The following is an 8,893-nucleotide window of genomic DNA, read 5'->3' as shown; positions in this document are numbered from 1 at the left end:
TTAGCAAGTGTTAGTATGGTCAATGATGTATCAATTTCTTTTATAACTGAACTTTTAATGGTTGGCTTGTGTATGTATGTATGATACTCGATGTGCAAAGGCTAGAATGGAGTTTATCTTGACAAAAAGCTGGCGATAGATATGAATATTTATAAGAGGCAGAAAAAGTGAAAGAGAAAGAGCCCCCCTGGCACCAGCTAAGTCATATTAATCTGTCTAGGAATTTAACATACGTGACTTTTGAATTACCAGCAAAGATTACGGAAGGACGTGCACCAGCTCTCTAATAGTTACTAATGAAACATTCGAACGGTTGCTGTGGCATTGACATTATATATGTATATATATTATATATACACACTTATATACGTATATATTTGTATAAATAAATAAAATAATAGTATATTATATAACTATATATAATATATATGTATTTATATTATAAATATAATATATCTATATATATATATAAATCATCTATATATAATCACACATTTCTTAGAGTAACCCCCGAAGGCTTCACCTTTTAGATTCCACTAAGCTATATTTCGGGATGAATTTGCCAGTTTCATGCCCTTTTCCCTCCTCAGTTGCGATATTACTTTAACAGAAGCCCAATTTGTATTAAGGGAGCATAACCATGGCCATACAGTTACGTTTTCCCCCGAGATTAAAACTTAAGTCTCTTAAAAACTGGTTCATATTAAAGAAAATATTTAGGGCTAACACTGTGGCCGTTTTCTGCACATGGGGCTCATCCTTTATTTGAGATTTATTGTTTTTCCCTAGAGCCACCTTCATATCAAAGGAACTGGCTTTAATTTAGATACATAGCATTTATCCCTAAATTCATTAATTGTATGGTTTGAGGACTTACATTGTCCCACAGGAAGACCAGTAACGCCAGTGTTACGGATTCGATGTAATAGACATTCTGCGCATCAAAAAATGTCCAAGATATCCCTTCATACACTTTCAAGTTATCAAGTTATCACCAATCTTTGCCTTGACTCCTCGCTGTTTCCTCCTAGTCCCACAACTCCTGCAAACACCATCACATCAGTATGTTAAGTTTAAAAACTTGCCAATCTATGCACTTTCCTTCACGCAAGTAGTACTGCTTTAAATAATTCAAAATTCCTCCTGAATATTATGCTTTAGTACCACAAGTCCTTATCAGTGCCCCTGTATCAGGCTTATCTCATTCTTTTATAAAGGTAAATATGTGACTTTACCAGGTTGTCCCATTACTCAAATATGTCTCTCTGCTTTCCCTTGACTTCATATGTTCAGAATCTTTCACAAAGCTGTTTTAAACCAATTAAATTTTTTTATGGATTCTGGCTGATTCTAGATAGGTATAATTGACGCTGCTAAAATTATATTTTCTTTTAGCGACAAGTTCATGAAGATAAACAAATGCATAGCTATTTGTCCTTGGTACAATAAAAATAATTAAAGTATAATATTTATTACCATATTGATATGGATTTTTTTCTTAAATCACCATGCTATGTTTACACCATAGCCGTAATTGTTATTCAACCTTTCTAGACAGATGTATGAAGGCACTCTTCATGAACAGCCTGGCCATCTTCTTCCCCATGTTAAATAACAGTAATATAATACTTTCCTGACCATTCCAGGAACTTCATTCAATCGAACAATACTACCACCTTTATCCTTAGCGACCTTCTTATCTGACCTCGATTGTTTCACCTTTCGCTAAATTTGCCTCATGGATACACTGTAACCACCATCCAGGTACTTTTCAGAAATGCCCTCAAATTATTTTGGCTTCCCTTCGGCAGACATCCAGTATTTTCATGTCCGCCACAGCTCATTCATTTCTATGTTCAATTGTCTCTTTACTGGTTACCTTCCATCGGCCGTCATTGCCTAATTAAAGCAGCCAAAATAAATTTCTTGGTCAGTGTCTATCTCCCTTTTATCTTTAGGCTTTCTGTAATGCGATGTGAATTTTGCGTTTACGTTTCTTTTGGTTAGCTCTACAGTTCAAGATGTTGAGATATATGTGAGTTTGTCGTCTCATTTGAAGCTGCGTGCGGCACAGTATTGCTCGGGGGATTGTACGTTGCAAAACCATACGAGGGATTCTTAGAGTGAGTGGGAGAGGGACAGAGATTTTTTTTCAGGGGGGGGGGGGGGGGGGGGGGGAGGGGGGGGGGGGGGGGGGGGGGGGGGGGGAGGGGGGGAGGGGAAGTGAATACGAGGTGCGTTGATGGCAAGGCGACGTGCTTTGAAACTGAGTAGCGGAATAAAGTCTCAGAAAATTCTCGCAAAGTGCATCAAGGAATTATTTGCTGAAAGGTTAGGTCAATGAAAAAAATGTGGTAGTTGATTTCTCAAATCATTGTAGTAAATACTTCACAATTTATTAATTAAAAAATATATGTATTTCCGTATTTTATGCTACCTATTACTTTTTTTTTCCCTAACACAAGAGTAAGTTGTAAAGAGCAAAATCTCTACATTATTATTATTATTATTATTATTATTATTATTATTATTATTATTATTATTATTATTATTATTATTATTATTATTATTATTATTATTTCTCTTTATTCTTTTAATAAGACCAATATGTCACCTCTAAACTTTGACACGGAATTTGTTCTGAAATGAGTGATGAAAACTGATGCAAAATGAGAACGCTATATATTTCGTTTTTCATGTTATTTTTATTTACCAAAAAAAATATTTCTAACGATATGATTTACGTAAAATGTTGTTTTAAGGAGCTGGACTGCAGGCTAGATTTCTCTTACGTATATAAAGATTATATCCATGACGTGCGAAAAAACGTAAGTGTTCCCTTAGATAAAGCAACATTGGCTTTCAAATCTCGGTCTGGCTGTCTGTTTTCTTTTTATTCCTTCCGTTTTTACTATTTATGTTTCTCTCTCTCTCTCTCTCTCTCTCTCTCTCTCTCTGCCACAATGGATGTTTCGTTTAATTTCATTGGTCTTGCCGGGCCAGTTTTTCTCTGTTATTATTATTATTATTATTATATTATAAGAACAAGAGTAAAAGAGACTTTCAGTGCTATTTCGAAGGTCCATTATATAGGCATATGTAAATAAAAAGAATAGTCTTGAGTTAGTAGAAAGCCTCGGACAAAATGAATGCAGGTAAATTAAAAGCAGACAAATAAATACAGATACAGGACAGAAAACGAAAAATGAATGATAGGTAATCAAAGAAAAAAAAAAAGCTGCACGTAATTGTCACCCAACGTTGCCAATTTCTACAACAGACCTTTTTGGCAACAAAGTTCCCGCGTCAGCCAACGACTGTTTTCCATTTTCGCAACTAAAGTTCTTCGTTTCGTCAATAAAACTCGCAGATTTCGGTTTAGAACGTTTCCTTTTTCGACAGCAAAAGTTTTTTTTTTTTTTTTTTTTTTTCTACCGCGAAATATACTGATTTCGCCAACGAGAAAGAGTACCACTTTCGGGTTCAAAAGATGCTTATTTCGACACCAGAAGTTGACTGTGTCGTTGGCTAAAGTTCCCCCACTTAGCTGGAAATTGATTCATTCTCTTTCGATATGCGGTGTTTAAAGTGCGTATTTTGTTCTTACTTAGTATTTACCAGTCAAATTTGATATTTAAGGAAGATGTGTAACGCATCGAGACATTGATCAGGAGTCATTAACCCACTTATTTGAAATGAACGAAAATATAATGGAACGAACATAAAAACGCCATTAACTAACAAAAGCTGTTCGCTTCATGATGAAAAAGGGAAAGTTATAGAGAAGGAAAATAACCAATAACTGTAGTGATACATCAACGGCAATTAGATCAAATCAACACACAAACAGCATTTAAAGTCAGATAAGCCAAATCAGTCGAGGTTTTGTTTTTCCAAACGTCTCTCGAGTGTAACGGCGACGCCCCAGAAGTTAACGACAGATATTTCTATTGAGTTCAGTAATTACCACATAAGAAAATCTTAATCTTTTACACTCCCGGAATGACTTCATAAGACACTGAACACAGAAGACTTTACAGACATATCCTGCTTAATTCCGCACTAGAGGAGAAGAAAACATTGAACATTTCCAGGATAAAACATTTCCCCTGGCTGACATCTCTGCTCTCAAATTGTGCAAAGAACGTCAAACGGAAATATTCCGTGGACCGGAAGTATTAGAGGAACGCAGTTTCTTCAGACGTTTATCAAATTTTTATTTTTATTTTCTATCAAGAAGCTTAAGTTGGCAGAGTATATCAGGAAAGAAACATTGCTTAGACTTATCTAAGATACGAATACAAAGACACGCACGCGCACACACACATACACACGCATATATATATATATATATATATATATATATATATATATATGTGTGTGTGTGTGTGTGTGTGTGTGTGTGTGTGTGTGCGTGTATGGGTAACTGGGTAAGTATTTGATTTCAGGGAGTTTCAACCCTGCCTTTCAGTGAGCATAGGTCCAGCAATTTCCAGGGGAAGCGCGAGCCCTAGGGAAAATGAATGAAAAATTCTCTAATTATATTCGTCATTCTCTTAACAAGAGTGAGGAACTAATATTCAGAAGTTTATGAAAAAATACGAAAGTATCGCCTTATAGCGTCACTTTCCTAAAGTCCACTACCTTCGTTAAGCTCGTTGGGCTTAAAATGTTTTGTAATTATTGACCTCCCTCCCTATCCCATGAAACTCCTTCTTTTTTTTTTTTTTTTAAAGTCTGGGAGGGAAATGCACTCACAATGCAAGGGAGGCGTGGAAGTAAGGACCGACTCTTAGAAGGGGGGGGGGGGGGGGGGGGGGGGGGGCGTGGTCATATAAAGATCGAGAACCGCTGGCCTAGAGGATTACATCTCTAGATGAAGGCTAGATCCACAGCCACAAATTGTGACCTTGTTCAGGAACAGCAACAGAAATCATTGGCAAGAGGATAAAGCACACTTTAAGGTGTCGAGTGCTTTGTCTCCTCTGCTTCAACTCTGAATGCTGATTTGATGACCATGGTTAAAATCCAGAAGGCAGCGATAGGGGGGCAAAGATTCCTCTGTGGTTTCGGATACTAATCGACTAGGCACACTTTAGAATGGCCCGAAGCCCCTGGCGTATGGTGGTGCTTAGATATTCCCAGTTTATGAGTACCAAGGGTAAAGTAAGAATGAGAACCAGAAATCATGTAGGAAAGACAGAGGAGGTAGAGAATGATTGCAAGAAGAATAGACGACTTAGCTGTTTGTGAATTATGGCGTAAAAAGAGAGAATGGAATGGGATGATGTATAGATTTACTCAGGCGGAGCAGATAGAATTGATATAGAAGGAGTAGGTATGATTTTTATTAAAAAAAAAAAAAAAAAAGCCTGGAGAGCATTGAGCTGTAAATCACTGTTGGCAAGATTTGAATAACAACGGAGCAATATGAGTGTGGTACTTTGATTTGCACGAATGAATGAAATCAGTTATATGAAACTGCAGAATGTTATATTTGAAATGCCGTTTCCCTCAATAAAGGGTTTTTAGAGAAGAGAGAGAGAGAGAGAGAGAGAGAAAAGCAGAACAACGGTCAATTCCAGACACATGCCATGAACAGAGCAAGTCACCACTTGTGCTATGAACTTTCAGAACATGATCCATTTTATGTTCCTCTGAGAAAACCACATTAGCGCTGCATTAGTCAGGACAGTCTCAATAAAGATTGAATGCTACCGCTTTCGTTGTAAATGGTACTATAGTATATTCACATCAACCGTGCATTTGATGTCTAGGCCAGTCCCTTACGACGCTCCTGATTGGCTATTGATAAGCCAATCACAGGGCGGGAAACTCTCAGTTTCTCTCGAGAGTTCACATGGGTAGGATCTATGTTCCACCTCTCCTGAAAGACAGCCTAGACATCAAATACAAGGTTGATGTGAGTCTACTATACCAACTCATTTTGCCCGTGTGAACCTGAAAGATTAATTGAAAAGATGATATTCTGTCCGATCTCCATTGTCTGAAAAGAAAGTCTATTTTAGAGTTTTTAAGTCTCCTATTCCTTGCAAAAAGGAAAATAAAAGTAGTGCATATATATATATATATATATATATATATATATATATATATATATATATATATATATATATATATATGTAGATGATATATATATATACATATAGAGAGATGAGAGAGAGAGAGAGAGAGAGAGATGTAGAGAGAGAGATATATTTATCTATATATATCATATATATATATATATATATATATATATATATATATATATATATATGAATATATATATATTACTGTGTGTGTGGTAGTAGCAAATTAGATGCAAATTTGAAGGATATATTTCCATGAGATTTACTCTTTATGTGTCAGAGTTTAAAATTCTTTCATCCTTCAGTATTATTTATAACAAGTGTTACTATTTGGAATCAAACTTTGATTTATGGATTTTCGCGTATGATTTTCTGTTTCGAATGAGTAACCTTTTTATGGTACAATGTTTTTTTCATTAATAGTTTTTGCGAGTTATATCACGTTGTATGGATTTATTTATTTCATCGAGATACAGTTTCATTTGATTATTTTACATATTGATATGGATTTCATTTTGTCCGTAAACTCTTGAGGCTCACGCTTTTATTTATTTATTTATTTTTTTGTTTTTAAAGCCTCGGTGATGCAATTCTCGATCAAAACCCTACTTAGAAAGTGTTGTTTTGGGTTCTATTCTTTTTATATTTTGATGATGTTTTTAGGGGGATTCTACGTCGTTCGATTGATATTCTCAGTGGGATGCGTTGTCCTTTAGTTTGTTATTGTGGGATGACGGGATACAATGGCATTTTTGATTAATACAATTTTCGAATGCATGGTCGTAGTGATTCATATTCTAATTATTAGACTACTGTAGCAGTTTATTGATATACTGACTGTGACAAAATGTTATTTTTAGTATTATACTTACGTGAGACGGAGAGTTTGTTTGATACATGTTGGGGATACATTTGCCATTCTGATAAATATGTTTGTGGAATACAGTGCATTTTATAGTTATGGCTTTTTTGGGGATACAGTGTCGCTCTATATGATATAGAGTTACAGTCCTTTTATATGCTGTTGGGGATAAATGTTTATTATACGGATACAGAGTTAATACGATGCTTATTGTCGACGATTTTTTTCCGATATTGTGGTCGTAATAGCTTCAGTATTGATGTGTGCGGAATGGCAATAAAGTTATTTTTATGGATAGTGTGTCAGTTCAGTGTGTGCATGTTATAAAGCAAACAATTTAATAGATATTGACAGATTTCGAAGTTATGACTGTCAATATCCCACGATCGGTTTTATTAACCGTGCGACTAACTTATACTCACTCCTATACATGTACAGTACCGTACATTTTATTTACATTATAGGTCATGTTCACATTAGGCCTCTTTCCTCAGAGCTCTACCTTAAGGTATCGAATCCGTTGCTCAAAGAAATCATAATGTTTTCAATCGCTGTGGACAGGATTCGAACCTGTGCGGGCATAGCCCAATGGATTTCGAGTCCATCTCCTTAACCACTCGGACACCACAGCCGTTACAAGATTGTGATGTTGCGCGTTATTGTTACGGTATCCATGAACTAATATTCATCTATCGGTTTTGTTCTTTAATTCTCACTATTATTTATTTTATTGGCTCTATTTCCTACATCGTCGATGCGGTGTTGTTTATGTTATCGAGAAGGCATAGTTTGCCTTTGCTGTTTTTTACATTTATTTACATTTGTTGGATATACACGATATTTAAAGGGGTTCATTAGAATTCGATAAGGACGATTATTTTATTTTTTAGTTTTCAGTGCTTAGAGTGGTGATAATGAACAGTGATGATGTTCATTATCATCTGTAGTAATAATAGTAGTGGTAATATTAGCAGCAGCTTCGAGTTTAATGATGTCTACTTTTTTATTATAATTATTTGTAATTTTATAGTACGTACTGATATTTATTATTATTATTATTGGCAGTAATATTAATATAGTATTAGTGTTACTAATATTATTTTGAACGATAGGGTCATTAAAACACACAAACTATGAATATCAGTTCGCGGATTTCAACTTAGCAGTGACAGCAACGGTGCAGCAACAGTAGTATTGGCAGTTGACAAGTACTTCGCAAACTTTCACATGAAAAGCGTAGGTATCAATGGTGCATTATGAGTACTTCGGCACAAGTACTTATAGTACTTGAATAGAAGCAGTAGTTATAGTCGTCACTGAAACCCGTACACCGAAAAAACATAAATGGACTGCTAATTCTTCAACTTTTTTTTGTTTAAATGAGAACTGTAGTTTAAATATAATTAATTTTAGTTGTACTTGGGGCAATAGTAGTTGTATCAGATGTAGAGCAGCTGTTGCCAACGGTATATCTAAACACACTTACAGATCCCCAGACACGTATTTATACGAGTGTTGTTTTGTTGACAAGATGAATACTGAAGTATTGGCACTGGTAATAGTCACAAAATACTCATAGCAGCATGAGTCTTGAAATGGAGAAACAAAACCACAGTTATGTATGGGTATAGATATCGGTACAAATCTGTAAAGGTTTATTTGTACCCTTATATAACTGTGGACTAGTTTCTCCACCAGCAACTACTATTAATAATAATAGTAGCAATAAAAGAAACAACAGCAATTAACGAGTTACCGAAGCTCCCACAGGAAACACGATCTTCAGCTCTTGGATTTGTTGGCAATAAGTATAGTAATAATATTAGCAGTGATGGTAATGCTTGTAGGAATAGCAGTCGGAAAAGTAGTAGCTCTAGTTAACATTTGTACAGCGAACTCAAACTAACTATTTTTTCTCCAATCTCATTCATCGAAACTA

At 35.4% G+C, this 8,893-nt stretch overlaps 1 non-coding gene across 1 annotated transcript; it reads right to left on the bottom strand.

The window, feature by feature from the left end:
* Positions 1-7,503: 7,503 nt before the first annotated feature.
* Trnas-cga (transfer RNA serine (anticodon CGA)) lies at positions 7,504-7,585 on the bottom strand. Its single transcript has one exon. It is a non-coding gene; the product is annotated as a tRNA-Ser (tRNA).
* Positions 7,586-8,893: the final 1,308 nt, after the last annotated feature.

Source organism: Macrobrachium nipponense, chromosome 18 (genome assembly GCF_015104395.2).
Source record: "Macrobrachium nipponense isolate FS-2020 chromosome 18, ASM1510439v2, whole genome shotgun sequence".
Classification (NCBI taxonomy): domain Eukaryota; kingdom Metazoa; phylum Arthropoda; class Malacostraca; order Decapoda; family Palaemonidae; genus Macrobrachium; species Macrobrachium nipponense.
Note: the sequence above shows the minus strand (reverse complement) of the source record. Positions and strands in the feature narration are given on the sequence as shown.